This window comes from Tympanuchus pallidicinctus, unplaced genomic scaffold, assembly GCF_026119805.1.
Source record: "Tympanuchus pallidicinctus isolate F22 unplaced genomic scaffold, pur_lepc_1.0 scaffold2, whole genome shotgun sequence".
NCBI classification, from domain to species: Eukaryota; Metazoa; Chordata; class Aves; order Galliformes; family Phasianidae; genus Tympanuchus; species Tympanuchus pallidicinctus.
In genome coordinates, this window is record NW_026294721.1 from 50,750,041 (window position 1) to 50,775,545 (window position 25,505).

Below are 25,505 nucleotides of genomic sequence, written 5' to 3' on the forward strand. Positions count from 1 at the left end.
GAGTAAATGATACAAAATCAGTGAGTTTAGGAGGGGATGGATATCAGTGCTGGGCAACTGCAATATATTGCTGGATAAGAAGGGATTAAAGACAAGAAAATAATGAAGGGGCACATTTTGATCCTGCATTCAAGAGAAAATGTGTTCTTCCCCCTCTTCCCCCCCTTCCTATTTTTAAGAGTAAATATGTGACTAAAGCTTCATTATATGCAGAACTACTACATCAGGACAAAGATATAGCAAGGCAGGAAACTCATGGCGTTCGTAATCAGTTGAAAGAAAAAAGCAAAATTTGACCTTTGAGGAATGACAGCTCTAAATAGATCAATAGTATGCCTCAGTTTATTCTTATGAGTTTAAGGAAGAAAAGGTTATAGTACAGATTTTTGCCTCTTTGAAACCAGAAGATGGAAAGGGTATGATTTTCCATATCTGTCTGCAGTGTGATAGTCTAGTGTAATTATCTCTCTGGAAAGTCTTGCTAACTAGCTGTGCACAGAATGGGGGAAGTGATATTAAAAATGAATACATGCTCTTTCTGTCTGCAGTTGAGATAAGCAGCATATATCTTTTTCTCTCTGTCTCTCATGGGGAAAAGGGGAGGAAAAATTCCTCTCTAAAAATACATTCTTCATTTCAGCATACTGAATCATTTTTACCCTCAAAACAGTCTGTTACCAGGTCTAGGAGTTGCCTTCTGTGCAGGGAATGTGAATCCTGGTGAGAGATGCAAGCCTGAAAGGCATTTTTCTGATGGAGATGCATTATTTATTTCGTAGAATTGTAGAACCCTTAGAGTTGGAAGAGACTTTTAAAGGCTGTCTTGTCCAGCTGCCCTGCACTGAACAGGGACACCTACAGCTCCATCAGGTGCTCAGAGCCCCTCCAGTCTAATCCTGGTGGACTGCAAGGATGGGACACTCTTCTCCTCTCTGAGCAACCTTTGCCAGTTCCTCACCAACCTTATTGTAAAGGACTTGTTCTTTATGTCCAGTTTAAATCTCCCATCTTTCAGTGTGCAGCTACTTCCCCTTTTCCTGTCACAACAGACCCTGCTGAAGAATCTGTTCCCTTCTTTCTTGTAGCTCCCATTTAGATCCTGAAACACTGCTATTGTGCTACACCAAAGAGGTTACACTGCTGTACTTAAAACTTTACTCAAGCAGAAAGTGTCACTCCCTTGATGTTCAGAGCTGGTTTGTGCCAGCACAGTTTATGGTCTATTTGATGGAGTTAATTCTCTGTTTGAGAGAGGGGCAGTCATACTGAGCTCCTCTCAGCTTGCTTATCTCAATGTTATTACCACTGGTGGTGACTCTAGAATAGGGGATGATATATGTGTGCGTACACTCATAGCCAAGAAGCAACCCACATTGACAAAGCGTGCTGTAGTCCTTCAAAAGTCAGCATTTAGCATAAGCAGCATTTTAACATTGTGAGTTTTTTTTCAAGGAGCAGGGAACCTTACCTGAGCATTACCAGTTCTGAGCTAGCATGTTTTATGTGAGCTAGAGCCTCACTAGTGAAGAGAGAACCTGCTGCTTTATTTCAACCAAAAAGAGAGTCCTCTCCCTCTTTATCTTTCACATGCTATCAGTTTCAGTATAATTCACTGAATTGCCCAGGGAGGATTTGAAGCAGTAGGGGAAGAGAATTGTTGTCTGAGCTGCAGAGTCTGGGGATTATGGGGATGCACCTGGAGGGAGGGCAATAGCTCAGTGTTGGTCTTTATCTGGGTCTGGCTGGGATGTTTGGAGGGTACCCTTCCTTAAGAAGAGTTCTAATATCCTGCTTTGTGATGTCTGTGAGGTGAACAGGAGGTTACTCAAGCTCTAAGAGGGAGGGATGCTGCATAAAGACCAAGCCTTTAATGTGCTGTCTAGGGAGCATGCAGAAAAGATAGTTGAGCTCTTACCTGAGGCTGAAGGCTGACTTGGTGATGGCCTTCCTGTCTTTGAGATTCCTTCTGGTCAGTGAGAAAGACCAGGGAAACTTCTAGCTGCTTTCTTTCTGTAAATGGTAAGTGTGGCCTTTGAGGTGTGTGAGGCCCTGCTCGTATCAAATATACCAAACTGATGGAGCCTACTCTTTAATGTTCTGCTAACAAGAGCTTTTAAAGTTGCTAAAAGAGAGGATGTTTTAAAATATGTTAATAGGGAAAGCTCAGATTCAGGCTGTTGTGTATCAGGAAGCTCTTCAAGTAAAACTAACTGTCCTTTGCATAAGCAATTTCATTTAAAGTACTCTTCTCCAAATTAAAAAAAAACAATAACAAACATTTTAAAAGTAGTGGAAATGTATACTAAACTTCTCTGCACCTTGTTAGAAATTCTTAGATTCCCCTTATTGCATAAGGGCTTATCTAGCTGTTTGGGGCTCCAAAAGAATAAATGCCCACAACTGCAGGAACAGGAGGGAGGCTGTGCTTTTTTTTTTTTTTTTTTTTTTTTTTTTTTTTTTAAAAGTAGGCACATATTTCACATCTAAGCTAGAATTGAAGGATCTAGCCACTTAGGCTGCTCTTCCTGTTCCCCTCCACTTCCCTCCCTCTTTCTAAGGGAATACTATTTTGCTTGGCAGAAGATACCAGTTATTACAGCATGCTCAGTCATATTCACAGCATTACACCTGATGTTTAGTTTATGGTGCTCAACAAACTAAGCTACAAACATAAATGAGGTGTGAAGTTCTGCTCTTGCCAAGCTGCTCACTGCTGCCTGGCTTTCATCTGGGCTGTAAAAGAGCACTGGCAACTCCTATGCTTGGATGATATATATATTATCGACCATCTGTGGACATCGGGTTGCTTCTGATCAGGCTGCCCAATACTTACATTGCAGAATCAAGCTTCTCTGCAAGTTAAATCTTATTTTGATTTGTAACTGTGTGATTATGTTAACTGGGAGTCATGCTTGTTGCTTGCTGCTGGCTCTTGACTGACATTAGGCTGGATGGTAATTAATTACACTGAGAAAAAGGCTGGGCAGCACTCGCTTTCCACCCTGCCTTTGGGGTGGCTGGTAGCAGTGCTGCTAATTTCTTGTGTGCTAAACAGGCATGTTGAATGAGAGATGCTGCTGCTAATGGTTCTCCCTGTGAGAGCTTGCTTCTGGTGAACGTTAATCATTAACTAATTGCAGACTTTGACTAATGAGTTACTGTTGTCTCTGCTTTTTTTAATTCAGAGGGTGGTACTGAGTAGCCACTGCTGCCCAGAGCTGTGGGTACTCAATCCCTGCAGGTGCCCAAGGTCAGAACTGGATGTGCCCTGGGCACCCAACCCAGACCAGGGGTTGGGGCTGTGGGGACTCTAAGGTCCCTTCCAATCCAAACTGTTCTGTAATTTTTGTGCTGCTTTGGATTTTTCAAAATCGGTACTGAATGTCTTCCTGCAGTGGAATTCCTTGTAGAACTGAAGTTATTAATCATGTCCTGCTCTACAGGGAGAATCCAGTGAAAATGACAGCACAAATATCAAAATACTAGAGGAACTCTATTTTAATTCATAAGCAGCTTTCTTCTGTGAGAATATTTGCTTAGTCCCTTGTTTTCTCACTTCAGTCTCTGTCACTGGTAGGGGAAAAAAGCAAGCCAAGTACAATAATCCAGTTGATTGTCTTTCCACCTCCTGTTTGATAGCTTATTTCCTTGGTATCTACTCTTAAAGCCTGATTCATGACTTTATGAAGTGCGTATCTAAAATTGTCTCTGGATTTCACAATACAATCTAATCTTATAATGGGGTGGCATTTGGAGGTGCCAGTTTTATTTATTTTTGCAGGTGGCATAATGGACCTCTCTAACTGCTCTTGTGATCATTACTGCCCGTTACTTTCTTCTGATCTAATCACTTTGTGGCTAAACTGTGTCAAGATGCCACATGTCTCTTTCTCTACAGTTTTTCCAGCCTGTCATTACTATAACGAGTGTCACACCGTGGCATCTGCTGTGTCATCATACATCACACAGCCTGGTTCATCTGATGTTAATTTCACAAATCATATGGAGCATTTGCATGGAGGAGAAATATTTCAAAATCACATGGCCAACTTAACAGCTCTATATGCAAACAGTCAAATCTTTCTGCTTCTCAGTTTCCACCTTCAAGTGTAATTCCCAGTTCTACTGAAGTGATCTTCATGCTGGTCTTGCAGCTACTTTTGTACCAACTACAGCCTGAAAAAGAAGCAACTTATCCTTTCACTGTGCTGCCCTTCTGTGGCGTGTGCTGTAATTGAGTGTGTGGCTTGTGAGTTATAATATTTTTCTATGGAAATGCTCAGATACCTTCTTTACTGAGAACCTTTTTGCTTCTATTGTCCTATTGTCAATATCATGACTCTGTATGTGACCTTACCAATATATACCACTGATGTACCTGGTGAATTAACTGGTAGAGCTTGCTGTGCAAAATCTGATGATAAATGATAATATGATATGAAAACAAGTTTTGAATAATCATAAGCTGTTGCTTCTAGTTGTGTGCCATGGTCTGTAGAAAAGACGAAGAAATCTGCAGTATAGTGGTTGAGGAAAAGAAAGAGGGTATTTGGAAGCAGAAATGAGAAGCCTTTACTAGAAAGAAAAGGAGGATGATAACAATGTGAGTGGGGGAAAAAAATCATGAATATCAGAAAAGAGCATGAGGAAGAATGGGGGCTTCTTATAGCTAAACTAGTAGGAAGCAGAATGGAAATAGCAATCTATTATTTTTGTGTGAGTATAGATGTATACAAGATAAAAGATGAAGTATACAAAATCAAATGCTCATAGACTAGGAAGTATCGGTGATCCTTGACCTTAACTGACTCTCCTTGCATGTGAATTGTGAGTCATGAGTTATGACTACGTATTACTGCTAACGCATCAGTAGCACCCTCAGAAATAACCAGTGTCAGGATTAGTGACTTTTTAAATTAAGCATTAAACTGTTTTTGTGGTAATTTGTTTGAAAAGGCTTAAACTTCCTCGCCTGATCTGGCGATCTAATGGTAAAAGTGAAGCAGCTCTATTTTCCAGGTACAAATAGTTTTAGATACCACCATATCTCTTGAGAGAGAACACAGCTCACTATATACCCTGACAGTTGATTGCATTTCTTCTTATTAAAATACCATTACAGAAAGCTATCCCATTTCCTCAAAAAAGAATCTATGTATATACATAAGCTGCAAAGCTCTTAGAAGAAATCACCTTTCATAAATAGAAAAAATACAATAGTTTCTTTTCCAAGAAATTATCAACTGCATATCTCACAAATAAACTATAAGCATCCTTCTTGACATAAGAGTGCATGAGGCTGATTTACAGTACATTATAAACATCTCTGCTGTCACTGGAATAAGTCCAACATTCAGACAACTTGGTGAGAGTGGGAGGGAAATCAGTTTTCTGTGTAGTGGCCTGCAAAGTCATCTTGCAATCCTATTTATCCCTGTCAAAGCAACTTAGCAATTTCCTTAACTTTTCCAAGTTAAAAAAGTACAGAGGCCCTTTATCTTCTGTTTTGGTTTTTTTTTTTTCCCCTCTTCATTTTCCCTATGAGTTTGGCAATCCCATGTCTTCAACAGGAGTTAGTAATTGCTGTGGGTGATACTTTTGTAAAGATGTTTTTCCCCCAAGTTAGAGTATCTTAGAGTTTCAGCTGTTAGGAAAACATCTCCCTTTTTAGTGATTCTGTGATTATTACATTTACTAAGGTGGGAAAACGCCTCCAAGATCATCCAGTCCAACCACCAGCAATATTTCCCCCACTAAACCATGTCCTGCAATAGACGTCTGAATGTTTCTTGAATGCCTCCAGGGATGGTAGCTCCACCACCTTCATGGGCAGCCTGTTGCAGAGCCCGATTGCTCTTTCAGAGGAGAAGTTTTTCCTAATATCCAACCTGAACATCTCCTGGCACAACTTGAGGCCCTTTCCACTCATTCTAATGCTAGTTATGTAGGAGAAGAGGCTAACCCCCACCTCACCACAACCTCCTTTCAGGGAATTGTAGAGAGCTGTAAGGTTTCTAGGCTGTGTCAGTAATTCTCACAGCTACTCAGAGGGAAGCAGTGTTGAGTTGCCAAGGAATTAACATCTGTAATTGTTTAACAGCCCTACTACCAAGTAGCAAACATGAGTCTGCTATACTAAAGTATTTGCTGAAATCTTTCCCTCCATTGCATAGAAAAATAGCTTATCATTCATAATAAAAGATAGGCACTGTAGAGTTGATGATGACTCTTAATTATTTGGAGATGTTTCATTTCTGATGAAGATGTGGAGTTCGGTATTCTGAAAAGATGCTTTCCATGAATGCTGTACAAGCTTAAGCTGAGAGGTCTGGAACAATCTTGTATTTATTGTTGCACTCGGTCTGCTTCCCTTCCCCCTTTTCCTCCAAAGCATTATTTATTAAGGGATATTGGTTTTATTTTTTTGCTTGCAAGGCTGTTGTTTTGGGGATTTTTTTGTTTTGATTTTGTTTTTTACCAGGAAGATATGGAGAGGAACAGTATTACTAACAATTATGCGGAGGTTGGTGGCCCTGCATGCAGCAAGGGGGTTGAAATTTGATGATGCCTGGGGTCCCTTCCAACACAAGCCATTCTATGATTCTATGAATATCAAAATTCAAGAGTAAAAATGTAATTTCTCTGTAAATACACTCGCTGATTAAAGTGAGATTCCTGTCCTTTTTCAGCAGAGAACTGCTGCTCAGCAACAGGGACTCGCTTAAGGAACAACTTTGCAAGAACTGCTATTCTGAGGAGAATTTTTTTCTAGTAGTGAAATGAAGATGCAATTTTTTTATTACATTTTACAATGTAGGCTCATATTCCTTTCTCTCTTAACATCAGGAGTATTAGTGGACTTGAAAAATCTATTTCCTATGTTTCACACACCCACCAAGCTTGTGAGTAAGTAAACCTGCTACACCTTAGGTACAGGTAGAGCTATAAGAAGTGCCATTGTTTCTGATTGTCCTCACTTTCCTGGAAGGAAGATTTACCTGGAAAGGGGATGGAGAATGAGATTAGATTAATGGTTATGAATGAATAGAAACATTTCCTTTGAAATTATAATATTTAGCTGTGGGTACACCATCATTCAGGAAGTGGATAAATATAACTGGTTGCTCAAAGTAGTGGCTATGACAACTGCCAAGGGAAAGAAAACTGAATAATATCTTAACTTTCATTGTCCCAGGAAGAAACAGTCTGGATTGATAGGATACAAGAAAGATACAATTGTTCTCCTTGTTAGTCTTGATGCCATCTTGAATTATCAGGAGTTTGTCCATTGCTGATCTGGAGGATTCAGTTATGGTAGTAGCTGCTGTTTCTCCTCCTTTGCGTGCCGATGGTGAGGGAGATGCTGTTTTTGCCTCTTCCAGAGATGCTGCAGCTGTGAGAGAGGCATTACTATTGGGCAGCACAGTGTGACTGGGAACATGATGCCTCTCAGGAATAGCAGAAGCTGAAGACTTGGCCTTTACCTCACTCCAGATGTGATTGTTGGGACATCAGCTGCCTCTGTTGCGTTGTTTTGTTCAGGGGTGTCTTCCCTCTTTCCCTGCACATCCTCTGGAACAACACTGCAGGTGGCAGGGTAAAGACAGGAGGGCAGGTCCTTGGCACCCAGTGTACTCTTTTCAGAGGCAGCAGTTACGCTGTCTGGTGCAACTGGTGCTGCTTAGGGCTTTTTGAATTTGGGTACCTGCATACTGCTTCAGGGCTGGGACACATCTCTGCATGAGGCCTGTGGGTCATACATGCCTGTTCTAACCTGAAAGAAGCTAGGGTTTATATATAAGCAGCAGTAAACAGATGACTCTTACTTAACCAGGACAATTTTCCTACAGAGAACAGTGATTTAGTTACTATTCAGCAAACACCTAGAGCAGTCACTGAAGTATTTCCAGATTCCTACTGGGTGCCTATGGGGAAGCCATAGCACCAGCTGCTCTAATGTGCTATTCCATAAGGTACTTGTGCTTTCACCTATAAATTCCCCTCTGTTGAATTCTATTTCATCCCAATATAAGGACATTCTAACATACATACATTTCTAATGTTGTACATTTGTAATATATCTCTGCTTTTTTTCTAAACAAACCTTGTGAGAGGTAAACCACATCAATTCTTTCTCTTACTGCCCATTCTATATGGGAGTTCTTCTGCTTGTGATCAGTTGAACACACACTGTTCCCCAGTGCAGGTTAACTTAAAGCTTTGGGGTATCTTACCACAGCAAATAATAATTTTATTAAAAATGAAAAAATAACAGGGTTTTTTTGCACATGCTAGTCCTTGTAAGGTTGGTTTTTTTTCCAGACTTTATTTGGAGAAACTGGTTTCTACTGAAGAAACAGGCTGAAAGCAGTAGAGGCTCCCTATTCCACTCCCCAAAATGACCACTTACCATAAATAGAGTTGTTGCTGCAGAACTTGCACTGTTAGCTGTGTTTTGGCAAGGTTCTTGTATGTAGCATCTGCAATGCCAGATGCAGGCTGTAGGATTATGACAAAATGTCACTTAAGAAACTTCATCATCATTCCCAACATAGGATCAAAAAGGTTGGACAAGACTTCTAAGATTATCTGCTTGTTCTTTTATTTAAATATATGTCCATGCATATTAAAAGGAATCTTTTGTGATCTCCTAAACTATGGTAATTAGTACTACTGACTTCTACCTACTTCTCTGCAAAGAACCAAAGTTTTGATGCACCAGAGAATGTAGGAAACTGGTTATTTCTCTTAAAACTTTAAGTTACTTTTAGTAAGAGTTTGCCCTGTCTTGTTTCTTGCTGTACTTCAACAAAGGGCAACAGAACAGTTAGAAAGTTTGTAATTTAATACCTTTGATCCCTGTAGGATGAGGAAGTAGCTGCAGATGTGGCTCCAGTTTCTCCTGTAGTATTTCTCTGCCTGTGAGAGTTTGAACAAGTCATTCAAGTAAAATAATAAAAATAATGAGGGGGGGAGAAAAAACATGAAAGCTTTGCATCTGAAGTTAATTTACAAAGAAAATCATAGGAAGGTTTGTTTTTGTTTGTTTGTTTGTTTTTTTTAAATGTGAAAGCAGAGGCACCAAGGATGGTTATTTCTGGAGGCTCTTCATCGTCTAGAGGAAAATCATGATGTAAATAGAGGAGGGCTGAGAGGAAAAAAGTTGCAATTTGACAGGTTTCTGATCAAAACAGTGAAGAATATCTAGAGCAGGAAACTAAGGCAAGAAAGAGCATGATGTTGGTTCTTGTGTAAGTGTGCCACTTGCTGCAAAGCATGAAGAGTTCAGAGAGCCTGTGCAAGGCTGGTTGGCTCTCTAGCCAGGATGGTTGGATGTGCTCCCTGCCAGCTTTGAGTGCTGGCACCTGCATTTCATTTCTCATATACCTGAGCTTTCCCAGGGCCTTTTGGATGACTATGCCTTGAGGGAAATAGGAGAAGCATGGAAGCTGCTGAGGTGATGGGAGCTCATTTGCATGGAAATCCAGTGGGGAGAATGTAGTCAAAGTTGTTTAGGGAACTTCTTCCTTCTCCCTTTTCAGGACAAGCCAAAGCAAAGGCAAGGCCAGCTTTGGACTCCAAATATCATAGTTGTGATATAAATCGTGATGACTACTCTAGGACAAAGGAATTGCTCTTACCTAAAAATGTTTTGCATAAAGAAAATGAAGTCTCTTTCCTAGCCCATGCTTTGTGACACAAGTGTACCTGATGGGAAGGAGTTTGTTCCCCCTGCCTTACCTCCAGGAGCACCTCTGGCATTGTAATGTCTTTGAAAAGTTTAGAACTTAATGGTGTTTTCTCTCCACACAATAGGAACATGCTGCCTGCTGATGCCCTCCAGGAGAAGGTGGAGGAGGTTGCTGGTGTGGCACAACCTATGAGGTGTGGACCATGTGTGGGGGGCTGCTCTTTGTTCTGGTGAGGCACTTCAGTCATCTCTTCAGGCTGCTCTTCAGCTCTGTGAGTACACTGGTTTACTTTCTAAAATATATTTTAGTCTGCTTGTGCGCCTTTATGTCTACTAGACCTGTCTGTCATTAGCAGGGACAGGACACAGCTTTCCATCGCTGTCCAGTTGAAGATGAATTTGGCATGAATATGTGCTGTACCATGTGGTAAATATGCTGTGTTGGAGGTTACTGTCTGCTCTGCTATGGTTTACAGCAGGCAGGGATATGAGAAAATGCAATGGAGGTGTTCAAGGCTAGGTTGGATGGGGCCTGGGCAACCTGATGTAGTTCTGGATTTTAGTGGCTGGCAACCCTGCCTGTGGAATGGAGGTTGGAACTTGACGATCCTTGAGGTCCCTATCAATCAAGCCATGCTATGGTTCTATGAGTATTGAGCTGTATTGAAAGGAGCAATTGGGGTAAGGGCTTGTACTGGTACTGCTTCTGTGCTCTTCATTTGTCTCAGATGGCCTCAGTGGAATGGGGATTTGGAGTGGGAAGATGAGGAGTGGAAGAATGATCCTCTTCTTGGCTGCTTCCTGCCTGGAAGGTCTATGGCATTTCAGTGAGCTTCTGTTGTTTGAGAGCTATTGCAAAGCAGTTGCACGACTGTGGGAATGAGTTTGTAAATCATTGGTATATGTTGCATTGCCTCCTTTATGTTTATTCTCATATGGCTTTTCTTTAAAAGGTTGAATACTTGTTCATCTCCATATGAATAATATACGTGCAGGTTATGTTTTGCAGTCTAATTCCCAGGGAATAAGGTGCTGCTGTCTGTCTCTGACTGGAGCAGTCAAAATACTGTAGGATTTCACTTACTGATCCAACTGTTCAAGAGTGCTGCACTACAGGGAAGTAAATCATGTAAACTGCAAGCGGAGGAAAGAATATCAGTGCCTTACGGTAACGCTTTTGGTCTGTGCTGAAGAGTGGTTCTGTGTGGTTATACCCCCTGCTGAACTTCCAAACCAAGTGAAAGGGCTCTGGGCTGACTTATAGGCATGCTCTCCAAGCATCAATTACTATTTTTTTATTTTATTTTTACTACATCTTTAAGCTTCAGCTGCCATAGCTGATCCTGCAACTAGCAAAGGATTGGTGAGTTAGAGATATCAATTCCCTACAGCTGCTGGAAGTCTTTAATATATTCACTGTCCACTGTAGGAAGGCCTTGCAAATCACATCACAAGGCACATTCCTTGGAGGAAAATTGCTCCCTTACACTTAAATATTGCCAATTTCCACTCACTGCATGTGGACAGCCATGTTACCCAGAACCTGTGCCAGTATTGCAGTAACTGTCCTTGTGCTATGCATACTGCTGGGGGACCTGCTCCTGGCTCTGCTCCTGCATGGGGACAGCTGGCAACACCAAGGAAGCTACCTGCTCTGTCTCAGGATCCAATTGCTGCCTTTATTGATGCTTGTCACAGCAGTAGTTCTTACACCAGTGTTGTGCTTGGGCCAATCTGTCTCTTTTGAAAACCCTATGTCAGATTTAAGGTGAGGAATGGGGAACCAGGATCTACTCCTGAGGTCACTGGGCATGGAAATGCCCTAGTGGGTTCTGCCTGTCCTCAGCAGTGCCAGGGCCAGGACTGTCCTTATGCTGGTACAACATACCTTGGTAGGCTTTGGGGCAATAGGGAGATGACTGCAGCAGCTCTCATTTCACAAGAACTGAAAGGCAGCCATGAGCTGCTGGATTTGCCTTCTGCTTGCCTTTGTTAAGGCCAGGGTATTAGGTCTGTTCTGCCCTTTTTCAAACTGCACTTCTGGTGGTAATTCCCCCAGCATCACATAACTTGAGCACTGCTGTGCTGAGAGCAGTTAGAGGCTGACTGTTGTGAAGTCTTTTTCATGAAAAGCCACTGTTTTAACTCCTTCAGTACAAGTTTGTGGTGCTGACTGGTGTTTGCAATCTAATTTAGGGCAGCCTGGTAATGTCTAGACACTGCAATACTGATGCTTCCTTTAAGGAGCTGTTAGCAGGAATTATTTCAGTATCAGAGTTTACTTGCTGTGTGCAGCCAGTGGTCGCACAGCAGTTAAATGTAATAACTCTTTAATGGCCTCTGCTTGCTGCAGTGTTGTTGCTTGCTGTCAGTGAGGCGCTTGGGGAAAAGGGACTTTCCTGAGGCTTCTGCATGGGAATTTATTGTAAAAGGGGAGCTGAGCTTTAAATTGGAGCTGTCGGGTCTGGCCTTTGGGTTGGGGAGGAAATATCTGGGGTGCCAGGGATTTTCCATGAAGAGTGGTCTCATGGCACCCTGGGAGCTGTGTAGGCTGCTAGATGACTGGCAGGCTGATGCTCATGTACCCATTTTGTCCTCCAACTTCAGACAAGTCTCTTAGCTTCATCCTTTGCATCCTTATAGTGTAAAGTCTTAATACGCTACTGTGAGGTCAGTATCTGCACATGTGTCTTTAAAGTAGAGCTGTGGAGGGTAAATTTGGCCTCCTGGGAGCAGCTGAGCCAGACACCTCAGTGCTTTGCATAATGTCCGTGAGCCACTCAGCACGTGCTGCCCACAGGGGTTTAATTGCTCCAGAGGACACCTAGACCTAAACAGCCACTGGGAAATGAGCAATAGGAGACAGTCTGCTGCAGAGGTCCTTTTGAATGTCAAGCTGCTGGAAACCCCCGAAGAAATACAGTGCTGAAGGTTAAGAGCATTGAGTAGTGGATTTGAAGCAAATACTAAATTTTATTGCTAAAACAGTTGGGCAATGCAGTGTGCATAAATTTTAAACTTTAAATCTATCAACTGACTTGGATTTAAACTTAATCAGCTGGCCACAACTTTCGTGTCCCCACCTACAGCAGCACAACCACCTGGGGCAGCTATATGCAGCATGCTAAGCAATGCAGCTGCTGTGGGATTCACAGCACGCCTGTGCCTCCCTGAGCACTCTGATATGTGTCAATAGATTATCTGATTCATAAAGCTGCTGTCTGAAAGAGATGCTGTTAAAAGAAATAGTTATTAAAAATAGCAAGAACTGTCTCTTATATTGGAGTGGCAGGGCTCCCTGTCACTGTCACTGCTGTTCCTTGCTGCTAGACGCAGCAGCTCAGAGCGATCCATCAGATTTGGCAGGATTAGGAAATGCAGGCCAGCAAATAAGCACAATGCTGTGGGTCTTGCTGTCAGGAATTTCCCTGCACGTGCCACAGTCAAATTCAGAACTTTGCTTGGTGTTATAATACAGCTCAAAGGTACCAAGAGTGTCCTGAAACTGAGGTGTCTTTTTTACTGAGCTACTTCACACCGGCTTGCTAGCAAGCAATCCAGAATTATAAATGTACTTCACCTTTGCAAGATAATTTTAATTGGCAAAACAGAAGTGTTATGGTTTGGGGCAAGGTCAGGAAGGTGGCAATGTGATAGCAAGGAATTTGCTATCATCAGTTGTGGTGGCCACAGGTTAGGAGCAGAGAACTGCAGTAACCTCTGTTAAACTGTTGCTCTTTTGAAATGCAAATAAAAACGGATTTCAAAGACCTACAAAAGTAATTTCAATGATTTCTCCAGCTCCTCTTCAAGCAGATTGATCTACAAAATAATTCTCTGCTGTTCTATATGTAGTTGGATTCCTTCTTATGAGAACTAGGCAGTATTTTCCTTCTGCTATCTGCTTTTCCTGTAGATCTTTTCTGATGTAAAACTACTTATTTAGTCAGGCTTGGAGATAAAGCATTTAAGCAGCAGTGATGAGCAGACTATCTGAGCAAAAATTTGCAGTAATTTTCCCTGGGAATAGGTTCCTGCAGAAGGCTTTTCAACAAAAGGAAGGGCAGATCAGTGGCTCCTTTGTAGGGAGGATGGACAGGCTTTAATATTACCATAACTTCATCAGGATACATTCAGCAGACACCTGATGCTGCTTGCCCCGCAGACTGCTTTAGTGTGTTATTCTGGCTCAGCAGCCACTGTAGCTCTCAACTCTTTGGGAGACTTCACTTGAGATGAGAGACTAAATAGACCTGAGTGAGCCAAACTGCTTTCAGCACTCTTGCTGCCCCCAGGTCTGCCAGCTTACTGGGTTCAAGAGCTCCTCTTGCCTTTCCCTCATTCAGGAAAGTTGTACTGACTTACCTCAAACCATGCTGTATGGGGACTGCTGAATCATGGCCTGAACCTCTGATCACCTGAGGCGAGAAGTGAGTCAGCCACAGGAGCACAGTGAAGGCTGTTGGAAGGGGTGCAGCCTGGCTGCACCTCTCCTAGACCTATTTAAGAGCTGGCTACCAGTGGGGAAGGATCTCTTCTGGAGATCCTCTCCGCTGGAGTTTCCCATGCGAGCCCAGGATAGGGTGAGTGACCTTCATTTCTGCTCTAGTATAACTACATAAGCCAAGCTCTCAGATATACTATATCATCTGTATATTCATTGATTGTATGCATGCCAACACCAGAAGTTGGATTTCTGTTGCGCAGATCTCCTGATATCAGCGGTGATCAATAGTTTTTGATGAAGAGGAACTTATTTCCTCACTTCAGTGTCTTCCATTTTGAGTAATGCTTAGTAGGTTACTAATGCATTTTGTACTTTCGTTTTTTGAATGTTGAGCTTGCTGAATTGCATGCTGAAAACCCTTGACGTTTTCTTGTATACTATTTTTACCTTTCATGTTTGTTGAAAAGGCTGAAAGGATGTGTTGCATTTAGACAGTCTAGAAGAAGTACTTCCTGATGTAAAAATTAAGGCATGATGCTTTTTTTGAAGAAGAGCCGAGAATAAGACTATAGGATTTTTACATTCAAGTAGTCATATGGATAAATAGACCCAGGATATTTCCTTCCAAATAGTAATAATACAGACAGGTCACAGTTGTGTCAAACACATGAGATTTTTACTTACAGAAGAAAATAAACAGAACTGTTTTGTTGGTCCCCATGAGGTTGTAGGCATGTCGAAGCTAGACACACTGAATCTAGACGTGACCCACATGTTCTCTGGGGATGTGGTGTTGTATTACGTGAAGACAGTAAATCGTATGACTGCATGACTCGTTTAAATATTTGACTCTATTTTGCTGATAGCATAAAGCCAAGCTTCCTTGAAGGTGGTACTTATAACTAAACTGAGACTGCTGTTTGGGTAGAAGGACATTACTCTTTCAGGAATCAGGCAGAGCTTGGATGCTTATTCCGAAAAGCTGTCAGGACTCCAACAACAGCATTGGTTTGAGGAGTGTGTGGTTTTAGTAGCTAAGCATTCTTGAAATGTACTTTTTTATTTCTGAGTGTTTGTTGTTCTTTTACAATGCAGCTGTGCTGATAGATTTCAGGATGGTATGGTAGGCATCTAAGTGACTGTTCAAAGGTCAGCTTCCTCCAGGCAGTTTTCTTTAAGATCATGTATAATTCGTGACAGTAGGGGGATTTTTTTAATAACAAGAAAGAAGAAAACATCTTCATTTACCTTATGACAGGTGTGAGCACAGTGAGTAAGGCATTCATCTAGGCTGCAGCAAAAAGGCTTCAAGTTCTTGTAGTAAACTGGATGCAGTGGAGATTCTCTGTGTCCTTAGTTCTGGACTATTGGCTGGGCTGGGAGGGAATGTGCTGCTGCTCTCTCCAATGCTTTCATTGAACAGTAAAATATCTCATCTATTTTCCTTGCACCATAAGGCAGCATAAACATGTGAAAAATGAGCTCTGATTTGCATATGATATTTATATAGAATTATGCCTATATTCATGAAAACATCTGTATTTAGAGATTCAATTTAAATTAACCATTTTTTCACTAGAAGAGCACATACGTATTTTATTCTTAACCCTTTGGTGCTACCATTGTGAGACATTTTGCTAACACAAACTAAGCCTAACTGCTCTTTATGAGGCCTGCTAATAAATAAATGGAAGCAATTAAATCTGAAGTGAGTGGTGCTTCTGTGGTTGTCCTGAAGAGTTGGGAAAGTGTGTGGTTGAAGAAAGTTTTCAAATTGGGTAGAAGAGTTCTTAGTCTGTGAAATTTGTGTTACTGAAGAAGGAAACATAATTCTGTATCTCTTTAACAGTTGTGAGAACCAGTGAAGAGACTGAGATAGCTTTTTTTTTTTTAGGGAAAAAACGTGGAACACTTGGCCTTGTGCTGTTAATTGGTATCCTTCCCATTTAAATAGAGTCAGGTGCCTTTTGAGTTGGCTAAAACCAACCGTGGAATGTGTAAAATCATGACCTGTGTACTTACTATTGGTCCAACAGTATTTGCACTTTGACAAATAAAAATTCTAGTCATCCTTGAGGATGAGAGGATCCTGTTTCATTTCTGGTTCAGAATTTGAAGCTCTGGCCTTTTCCCTCAGTTTGGTACTTGACAGTTTTCTTTTTGCTTGTTTTATCTTGCGTTTATGAAAATACTGTTTGCAAAATGTTTTTAGAAGCTGCCCATATGGTGGTGAGTTGAGTTACCCAAACCGGAATGAGTCATTTGGCAAGAGATTAAATCTGAATGTTCTTTTGTTTGCTTGCTGTACACTGCATGATTTAAAGCACGTGTTAGGAAACATTATGGTGCAGTGCATTTTTGCTCAAAGAAACCATCAAGGTCCGGGTCTCCTTGTGCTGGATGCAGCACTTGAATATTTAATGGGAGGTAAAAGACATCAACCAAGAGGGTATGGGAAGATTGGCTTTTCTGTATTTTTCTTTAATGAAAATCTTGTGCTGATATATTTCAGCCGTTCAGATTTGTGCTGTGGATTGGTCATAGCAGAACACTGTGTGCTTGTCTCCGTCCCTTCTCCTTGCAACTGCAGTATTGCGTCCCTGCATGGGGCTGGTCCTCCCAAGCCAGCACAGCCCAAGCACAACCACTGAGCAGCGAGACTTTCCCATGCTTGTTGTTTTCTTTTGATAGCACAGGTGTTTTGTAACAGACAATATCTTAGGCTTATTCCATTGACTCCAAGTACAGTGCATCCCTTAATGTGAATTCAAGTATTGTGCTGACTTCAGTAGCTGACAATTGGGGGGGTTCTGATGATTGACTGTAAAGCCCCCAAGCACAGCATGTGCTGCATATTGCTGACAGAATTTAAAGCTGCTTCTCAGCTTTCAAGATTTCCTTCTTGAAAGCAAGGAGGAAAGGCTGAGTAGAAATTTTTACTGTGACGCTAGAGATTAATACCAGTGCATAACTGATTAATGTCCTCAGCACTATCTAATTTCCCATGTGGAACAATCATCACAACTTCAAGCAAGCTTTTGTACGGATGATGTTTTTGGCTTAGGACTCTTTTTTGCTGCCTGACCATGAAGTAAGTTTTCATCAAAGAATTTCTGCAATTTGCTGGAGCAAAGAATTGTAGTGGTGGTATTTGGACTAGGAAGTTTTTGATGATAGGGTGAATATTTTGCCAACTGAAAAGAAGGGATTAAGTGGTAATGTGAAAGACCAGGAGATGGGATGCTCTGGCCTGGTTTTGAGGGATAAGGAAAAACCAAGGGTAATGATAAAGTTAAGTTGAGGCAGGGTGGATGGGGAATGACATCAGAAGAAAAGGTGAAAATAACAGAAATGTAAACTGTCCTTTTTTACACCTGCTTAATTGAAGTACTAGCAGAAAGTTGATGCCTAGTGCTTGGAGAAGAATTTTTTTAAAAATGTGCAATGGTGCAGTGAGCCAAACGGGGCTAGTGAATAAGAAATAGCATTTGAAATCTTTCAATTATTTAGTGGCTTGCATCCTTGGAAGAAGGCCAACCAGATTTTAATAGAAAAGGATTGAGAAAACCCTCAAAAATAAGGTTGAGTTGATCTGGCAAGATGTCAGCTGTGTTATTTCATTCCCTGTGGCATCTTAATCCTCCGTCCTTCTTCTGAATGACTTCCTAAATAACAGTACCTCTGTGTTAAGGGTTTTGTTAGTTCTCCAGCCTTCCCAAACTTGTACCGCTGCACGTAATGATGCCATGCATTTATTTGGAGCTTATGAAATAGTTACCTGAAACCTCCAAGTCATTAGTAAGCTTGGCTCAGATTTGTTTATTTTCAATGAGATGTTTATGGAATTGTAATTCTACAAGGAGCTGGGCACCAATTAGAAGGACACAGCAATTTGATAGAAGAAGAGAGAACTGAAATAAACATTCTGGGACTCAGATGCAGGAAGGTGGTTTTTCTAGACCTTGATTTCCCAATGGCTTGAGTTTACAGCATTTCCATTCCAGGAATTTTATTAGAGCAGCAGAGGTCTCAATATTTTCATTGCAGAGGCTGTAAGGAAAGGCTGCCCACACTCGCTGCATTCCCCTGTCTGTCCTCTGGGAGTCACAGTTACTTGCCCTTTACAATGCCTTCCAAGCTGCTGGGCATGTAACTTCTGATAACTCCAATTCATACTTACATGAGTGCTATATTCATCTGTTTCAAAGAATTCCTATGGAATTGTGCTAAAAAAAAAAAAAATAAAATCCTTGTTTATTAATTTTTTTCACTAACCAGTATGATTTTTTTTCTGTTACTATTTTGTGTACCCAGTGCTCTTGAATGTCAGAGCACTTTCATGTTTATTTTTCTATTTTCTGTGTTGATAGGCGACAGAGTCTTTACTGAGTGGTAAAACTAGGTCAGAATGCTGCTATGTGTTCAGTGATTAGTAGAAATTGGGCCTATATTGTGCTCAGTTTATAGGTCACAGTGCTTAAATGACTTTTATGTCAGAAGATGCAGAATTAGGTTGGGCTCTAGTCTCTAGTATTTTTTCACCTGCTGATAATTCTATGTAATTTTAAGAGCTGAAAGAGTAATTGTACTCTAATTACTGTCAATGCAATTGTATATCTTGTGTAAGTCTGCCCTTAAAGGTAGAGCACTGCTGGAAATGGCATTCTTTGGTTTGGCTAGTGGCCTGTGATGATGCAACTGAGTGCATTTACTGACATACTTAAACCCTTCGGGTAGGTTTGATGGGTCACTTTTGCAGCTGCTTTATGGGCCTGGATAATCGTGCATACTTCAAGTATGTATCAGTCATCAACAATCAGAGAGAATGCTTTTTTTTTTTTTTTTTTTTTTTTTTTAAACTATCTGTTGTATGGACTGTAAGGAAATCATCCTTCTGCAACAAAGCATGAGGGGATACAGGAATACGTATGAAAGGAAAGTAACGTGTTGCAAGAGCCCAGAGAAGTCAGCAAAGGAATATATATCTAGCATATCTAGCTAGACTGGAATCTTCAGTTGCAGCATTATTATCTAATTAACTGAACAGACCATTTTATCTTGCAAGAGTACAAACCTTTTGTTTCAGTCAGCCTGTGGAAGTTTGAAATTCCTTTTACCTGCCATTCATCCTTTGTGCTAATGGATTGTCCATAATTAAAATCTAAACAGTGTTTTGTTATTTTACTTACACTGTTTTGCTTGCTGTGACAGTGGTGAGGAGATGGTGGTGGTGATGTTGTGCATGACAAGTCATGCAACGAGTTTTATGAGCCCAACCAAATGTTTAGTTATCTTGGGATACTGATGTGTTAGACTGCCTAATGTTGGTGCTATTTTGCTGCTCCTTCTTTTGTCATGACTTGAAGAGTTTTCAAAGATCTACCAGCTTTTTGTATTTCAGAGGGATTCATTTTGCAGTATTGTAGCACCAAAGAACACTAGATTTTATATTTACAGGTGAGTGAGTTTTTGGTATTTTTTTTTCCTAAATGATTTCTTAGTAATTTATAGGGTGTTTATTTGTTGTGTGAAGTTTGGATGATGACTATCAAATATTTATTGATGGTAATGTCATCCGAAATCTGGGAAGAAAAGTCTCTGACTCCAGTGTGGTATTAGAAAGCAGCATTTCTTTATTCCTCAGACAAGTGTGCTTTCTCAGAGTTCAGGTTCTACACTTGAACAGTTACTACATGCATACACGGTACATCAGCGTACATATTCATTCTTTTCCAGAACTGATTAATATATACTAATATCCCTCTGGGCGTGCGTGGTCTTCTGCCACGTACTTTGTCCCTATTTTTCTATCACCAGCTTCACCATGGAGACTTTTGGCTGACCTTTAGCTGCTTTTCCCAAATGTGGCAAACTTCCATTGCTTGTTAGGCCATAATGAGCAATTTCCAAAACAATATATGTGAAAATGCAAGGTAAATGTCTTTGCACCTGGTGAAATGCAAAGATAAGTAGTCTGTGACTCTCTTGCTGCTTGTGAAGTAAAATCACTGAGGGAAATATGGCTGTTCACACAATAAGCAGAGTTGAAAAAGAAAGTTTTAGAAACTAGCACTCATTGATTTCTTTTGCTAAAGTAATACACTGATTCCTATTGCTAAAGAAATCAGCGTTTATCAGTAGCTTTGTCCTGGTTTATTAGCAACCAAATATCAGGTAGAATTTCTGTGCTGCAAGCAATTTTTGTGAAGTGTGATTAATCAATACAAATAAATCAAAGTCCAGTCTCCTAATTCCAAAAGAAAGAAAAAATAATTTGAGAGTAGTTTGCAATAGACTTAAAAACCAAAACTGTGTTTGAACGTGCCTGAAGAGTAACTGGAAAAAAAGCTGGATATAATTTTAAGCTTTTTGACTTAATGGAATTATTGCAAAAACTAACTCTGATTATTAAAATAGTTTGTTCCCACATCAGAACATTAACTGATGTCTCAAAATTTGGTCTGTTTGGATGTAAATTAGATGGGTCTGTTAACAGTTGCAGAAGTTGGTAGAGTCAGCACTGATTGGAGATGTCTGAACCCTCTCCATTCAGTCTGTTCATTCTGCAGGGGTGTTGCTGCTATTAAAATATAGATATGTTATTTTGTTTCTGCTCTTCCATTTATTGTTTGAGAGTTAGAGTCAAAGGAGTAAGTTGGTAGAGCTGAGTGTGGGTCAGTAGCCTCAGAATAGACCATGAAAACGTGCAGTTCTTCTAGGTCACCTCTTTTTTAATTAATAAAATAATAACAGTAATGAAAATTATTACAGCCAGACCAATGGATATTGAACAAAATTATGGTTGCAAGAAAGGTTTATGTCTTTATAATTAAAGAAAAAAAACAAAAACAAAAACAAAAAACATTAGGTCATATCCTAGTATTGCTTAGACAGCATTCAGAATTTTAAGCTCTCAATAATTCTGTTGTTCGTTTTGATATCCTGAACCTGATGTCTAGTTAAAAAGACTGGAGCAGGAAGATTAGCACCAGGAAGAGGCAGGTATTTAAAATTCCCCTGGGGGGGGGAAAAAAAAGCAAAAAAAGCTAAAAACACTTCTCATTAGACACCATTTAAATCAGTTACTTCTGATATGAATGTGTGCCAAGTATTTGGATCCATGGTGTACGTATGCTTGGATTGTAAAGCTCTAGGGAGTTCTTCACTGTAATCTAGCAATTATCTTCCTGCAGACCCTTGTCTATCAAGAGGCAGTCAAGTGATTGTGTGTGCACAATCTTAATCAGAGAAGTGCAAAATAAAATAGACTGACGCCACTGATCACTGGTAGTTACAGAAGATGACCAGCAACAGCCATGTGAGGAAATTCTGGTGTTAAAATCCAGAATGCATGATGTCTTGTACCTTGTGCTGGGCAGACTGCAAGCAGAAGCAAAACGGCTCTTCTCCGGAGTCATAGTTGTACTCACCTGCCCCAGGTAGCCCTGTACAGGTTAGATGTGCAGGGAAAATAAGGACCCAGTCACCATGCCTCACATGAATGCAATAACCTTCTGGATGAGAAGACCACAAGCTTTTAACAGCTTTGGGTTTTGTGAGTGCTCATATTCTATTAGCTGTATGCCTTCCTAGAGTACTGTGTGTGAATACCTGAGCTTTAAATGAGCTTGCTTTGATAATAAAAGAAACACCACTGTGTTATTTGGTGCTCTGTTTCTCAGCTGGGTAAATTAGCCATGTTACCCATCTCCTAGTGAGTGAGCTCATTTAGATTTGAGATACAGATGTGGAATTACTTAGGAATTTAGGCTTTTAAGATGTTCCTGTGTAACTCTCACTATGTACGTGCACTTATATTTCATAGTCTTTTATGTTTGACTCCAGCTTGATTTAGTTTAGCCTACTTCCTAATTACACCAGAACAATTTTCTGCTCACAGATTACTTTAAGTGTTGTATTTTGTATTTGCATCCCACGTTATTCCAACTTAACGCAGATTTCAAATGTAGATCAATCAGACCTCAGAATTATCTCCACCTTTTTGAAAGGCAAAATCTTCAAATCGAAGACTAGAAAGTGATCAAAATTCTGGCAGTTTTGTTGAAATTATAAGTAGAAACAGTTAAGTAGGATTGTCATTCCTAAAGGATGAGTGATGAAAATCCAGGCTCAGGAGTAAACTGTCCAGAACTTGGCATTTGTGTAACCTAAAAATGCTTCAGAAAAGGAAGAAAGCTGAGTCCTGGAGTGTGGTGGGTATTCATTGGGGTCACAGTAATCTGGATCAGAATCCTGCCAACTGCAACCAACAGGGATGTACATATTGGTAAATAACACATTTAATATCAGCTTACTGGAAAATTTGCAGTCATATTTCTGATGATGTTTGCCAGGAAGAAAAAAAGTTAATGCCTCATCCCCATGAATAGAAGCTCTGAAATTGTTTTGCTCTATTTGCAATTCTCTTAGCAGCAGGTACAACTCAGATGGAAGAAACTGATCAAGTGACAGTGCAGAAATTATACAAATATCTTGCTGAGACCACATCAAATAGAATTAATTCTCCAGATCAGATGTCCTGAGTTTTTACTTCTATGAGCTCCAAAAGTATGCTTTCAAAATTGATTAGAGAATCATAATTCTGCATATGTAAGTGGCTGTTAGGCTGTAAGGGAAGGAAAAAGCACTTGTCTGAACAGATCTGTGGTCAGCTCAAGTACTTCATGCAACTGAAAGCTGAACAGCAGAGCTGTTTGTTGTGGATGATGGAAGTGTACAGGGCTCAAAAGACTTAAAACTCAAAAGTTGAGCATGGGTTATGATGTGCCATATAGTATCTTTGTAAAGGGATTTTGATCCCAAAAATCACTGAAAGAAAGTACATAAATATTTCTTTCTTCTGGCATGCAGCCACCGATGTCTGATGTTGGCCACCTCTGGAGAATGCACACCAGGCTAAACGTCCTTTTGGTTTGTTGTGGTACACCAGCATAACATTCACTGGTGAGCTGAAGTAAGGGACATTGAAACACAAGTGTGATATTTCAGATAGTCAGTAGGGAGAATGAGGAACGTGGCTTAGTGGGCATTATTGGTGGTAGATGTTGGTTGGACTGGATGATCTTAGAGTCTTTTCCAACATTTATGATTCTAAGAACAAACATGTCTCCACAGAAACAGGAAGCCCGGCAATGATCTATGAGCTACTGTCCCACACTGTAACTACGATCAGGATATGTAAAGTGGATTGTGTAGCTATTTCATATAAAATTGGAAACTATATCTGAAGTTCTGGATCCACCAATCACAGTAAATTAAAGGACAGGATCTTGAAATGTTTCTTTGTGTGTTCATTCCTCGTTCTGCCCTGGAAGTACTGTAGGTGATGGACACCTTGAGCAAGGTGCCAGCTTTACTCCTGATAGTAAGCAGAAGGCACAGTGCACAGAAAGCATATGATGGTATGTCTTGCACGCAGTGAAGCAGTGAAGGATTTCCTTCTGACAAATTAAGTCAGAGGCTTAGCAAAGCAAGTGAGGAAATAAAGTTTTGGATTAACGAATGCACAGGGACTATCTTCAATTTCTAACTGCTGCTCCTCACCTGGTTATTTCTGAATGAATTGATTAGGTGGTTTCCTCCCCAAGGGATAGCATTTGTTTTCCATACCTGACTTGAGTCTCTTTTATTTTTGCTTGCATTTCTCTTTTGAAAAACACAAAGATACATTTAGTCAAATGAACCTGTAACAAATGTGACTGCCCATGTTTTTGTTCTTTATAAAACCACTCGCACAACAGGGTCTTAACTTTCTATACTGCTATTTCTGGAATTCCAATTATTGCAAAATGATTTTGTGGGCACTGTGTTACCACATAAAGCAAAAACAAATTTCTCCTTTGCCAAGCAGACTTCACCAGCACATGCTGTAGGATAATGTGTTTACAAGATGCACAAGACCTCTTTAATCAGAGGTGGGATGGTCCAGATTGCACACAAGCAATTACACTTGCAGGGCTCCCAGCTAACAGACCACTGCATCCTGCTCTGTTGCCAGGAAACAGCTCCTATTTTTCTCCCCTTGCTTTTGGCGTCTGCTTCTAGCTCACTGCCAATTTCCATGTTCTGCTGCACCCTGTGGTTTCATTCAGCAAAAGTTCTGTCTTAGTTTTGGTTGCCCTGAATATTGCAGTATTTATATGTTCAGGACTGAGTATGATGTCCTTCAAGGGTGGAAATATGCAATAGCACTTCTCTTGTGTCAGATTGGGGGTGGCTGATGTACCCTGGAATCCACTGTTTCCCACTCTGCCTTGATACAGAAGCAGAACATGAGAGGCCAGCAGGGAGAATCCACGTAGAATGAGCAAATCAACCCGATATGGGCTGGGGAACACAGAATTGGCGATAGACTGGTATGGAGTCTTTTTGACCCAAGTTTTTGCAGAACAAATCCATAAAGCATTTTTGTCATTATGGACTGTGTGGTCTTGATATAGAATAAATGGGCTATAACTCTTATCCTTAAATATTAACACTCACAAATGTTTTATCTGTAAACAGAAGATGATTTAAGTAGTTGATGTATTGATAGTGATATGCTGTCAGGTAGGCTTCTGTCAGGCATGCTTACAAGCTGGGAAAAGTTGCTGAATGGACATAATAAAGTTGCTAGTAGAAATTAGCAGGCACTTGTTTACCTGCTGGCCTTTCAGCTGGAAGTTGTTTAAGAATAATTCTTAGTTTGCTACTTGGTTATTTACTTAACCCTATAGCATGGATGGTATCAGCATTTGGGGCACAGAGATGAATGATGAAATGTCTTCCATAAATGCCAGTGTGGCCAAAAGCTGAATCATTTATTCTGTGTACTTGTTTCCTGGGTCAGCCAAGGAATCCAGCATCCCTCAGAGGTTGGCTTGGCATTCCATCATCTCCACAAGGAATTGGAAAAGGAAATGGATGCAAGGCAGCAAAGTCATGTTAGATCTGTCTCTGTCCAAGTCCAGATGGTTGTAAGATGCTAAGCTACAAAAAGGCTGCAGAAAGCTACTACATGTATTTATCTGAATAGCCCATAAATCTTACTTTCTAGAAAAGCGTGAACTGATCATTGCACAGCAGTGAAGGTCTCTTGAGAAGTACCAATTGTGTGCCTTTACTGTTGGCTAGAACCCCAGAAGCTAAAAGTACTTTGAGTTTAGATGATTCTTTGTAGTATGGGCTAATCTGAAGGTGTAATCTGAACGAGTGTAGGCTGGATACCTCACACCTGATTAGCATTTGGCTACAGCAGTTCTTTATTTAATTGAGTCAGTGCGACAGAGAAGACAGAAGATTAATTCTATTGTTCCTTCTTTATCTATACTGCATTCACATCTGTAAGTGCCAGTCATGTAGTACTAT

At 40.6% G+C, this 25,505-nt stretch overlaps 1 long non-coding RNA gene across 1 annotated transcript in view; it reads left to right on the forward strand.

Moving 5' to 3' along the window:
- Positions 1–25,505, forward strand: part of LOC128080652 (uncharacterized) — a 156,090-nt gene that overhangs the window by 122,697 nt on the left and 7,888 nt on the right. The window contains exon 4 of the long non-coding RNA XR_008206839.1: positions 9,817–9,963. This is a non-coding gene — a long non-coding RNA (uncharacterized LOC128080652). The remainder of the gene's footprint in view (positions 1–9,816; positions 9,964–25,505) is intronic.